Below are 2,135 nucleotides of genomic sequence, written 5' to 3' on the forward strand. Positions count from 1 at the left end.
TGGCTTCTCCCTCCATGAGCACTGCACCTCATCCATAGAAAGCACCCAATACATTTGTGATGAATGAATGAATTAGTTCATTAATATGTGTCAAGTTTGGTGCAAGGCTTTATCTAAATTGGCGCTCTCCGTGAGAAACAGAATGCGAGCCATTTGTCATTTTTAATTTTCCAGTAGTTATGTTTTAAAAATGTAAAAACAAGTAAAATTAATGTTATTGTATTTTATTTAACCTGATACACTCAAAATATTATTTCAACATATAATGAATATAAAAAATATCACTAAGTTTTTTTAACCTTACTTTGTTCATCCTGTGTTTTAGAAATTAGAGTGCTTTTTACAATTACAGCATATCTCAATTCGGATGGTAAATTTTTATTGAATTATTTGATCTATCTTTAGACGTCATGAATGTACAGTTGAAAATGTCGCTTCGCATACCCACGTTGTTCCAAATACACTTAAAATTTTTTCAATCATTGATTCAAGTAATGATTTTCAAATTTAAATTAATTCTAATGAAATAAAAAGGAAAATTCAGCCCCTCAGTTTTATCAGCTCCATTTCCAGGGGTTCATAGTCCTCTACGGGGCAGCATAAGTCTATATGACGCTGTTAAGCCTAAGTCTGACTGTGCTGTTGCAGTTCCCCATCTCGCTCGGGGTAAAAGTCACAGTCCTGACGATTGTCCACAAGACCTTTCCATCTGCCCTGCCCACCCTTCCATCTTCGCCTCTTGCTTCTCTCCCCATCGCTGACTCACTCCAGCCGCCTGGCTACCTCATGGTTTGTCAGACTCCCCAGACCCACTCTTCCCTCAGGTTCTTTGCCCTCGCTGATCCCTCTGCCTGGATGTCCCTGCCCCCTACTCCCGCAGCACCGTGAGCCGCTCCCTCACTGCCTGCAAATACCACCTTCTCGGTAAGTCCTGGCCTAGCCACTCTATTCTCAGTAAATGACCCTCACCCCCTGACACTTCAAACCCTACTTCCCTGAATTGTTTAATACTTGGCAGTCAGCTATCACTATCTGACAAACTGTATTATATTTTTTTGAGATGTTTATTAGGCCACCTCCTCCCCCAACAGAACGTAAGTTCTATGAAGGCAAAATTGTTCTCTGTTTTGCTCACTGTTAGATCTCTGGACTTTAGCCCTTCATTTGTTGAACAAATATATGAATGAATGAATGAATGAATGAATGAACGAATGAACAAACGAATGAACAAAGACACATTTGTGTCACATGGTGATTTACTATCTTCGCCTTACAGATATAGAAAGAAGATCCAGGTGGGGAAATGATGAGCCCAAAGGCAAAGAAATAGAAAATAGTCAAAATAACCAGAATGTAGGTTTTACTTCAAATTGCATGTAATTCTCATCATGCATGCTGCCTTCAAAAATTGCTCTTTGTCAGATACTTTCAGGAAGGGGATTAGAATGCTATGGAACACTTGAAAAATACAAATGCTTCAAATACTAGGTCAACTAGCCAGTTAATGATTGTTTGTAAGGTGCCCACATGTGGGCCAAATCCATTCCCTGGGTTTTGCACGTTCCAAACACGTACTTTGCTATCATAAAGTTGAAGTCTAGGACAGCTTTGCTTTGAATATAATCTGTACGTGCCCACTTTTGCCCCTACTGGATGCTACTTGTAATAGGAGTGTGTGTGTGTGTCAGGGGCAGCTGCCCCATCCGCCCTCTCCTTTAACCATTCCTACCCCGAATCCCACATTTGTAGTCACACAATGAAATTTGAAAATATTTGTATGAATGGAAAATTTTCTTTTTGCTCCAATAGGAATGATCGAAAAGACTGCTTAATATGAAATAATAACTACCAATTATTAGATGCTGGTTTTTAACACACATTATCAAACACGTTAAGTATTACTATGATACCCACTTGACAGATGAGGAAACTGAGACTAAGAGAAAAAATTAAGCCACTATTAAGTGACAAGATCAGGATTTAAACCCAGGACTGTCTGCTGCCTTGTCAACAGTAAACTACTTTACCCTGCAAGCTCTTAGAAACCCATAATCAAAACGTCTCCTGGAAATAAGATAGAATTAGTGTAGCAAGCCAAGTTAAAACCCATTTATTTCTCAGATAAGTTCACAAAT

This window comes from Pteropus vampyrus, unplaced genomic scaffold (genome assembly GCF_000151845.1).
Source record: "Pteropus vampyrus isolate Shadow unplaced genomic scaffold, Pvam_2.0 Scaffold29, whole genome shotgun sequence".
NCBI lineage: Eukaryota > Metazoa > Chordata > Mammalia > Chiroptera > Pteropodidae > Pteropus > Pteropus vampyrus.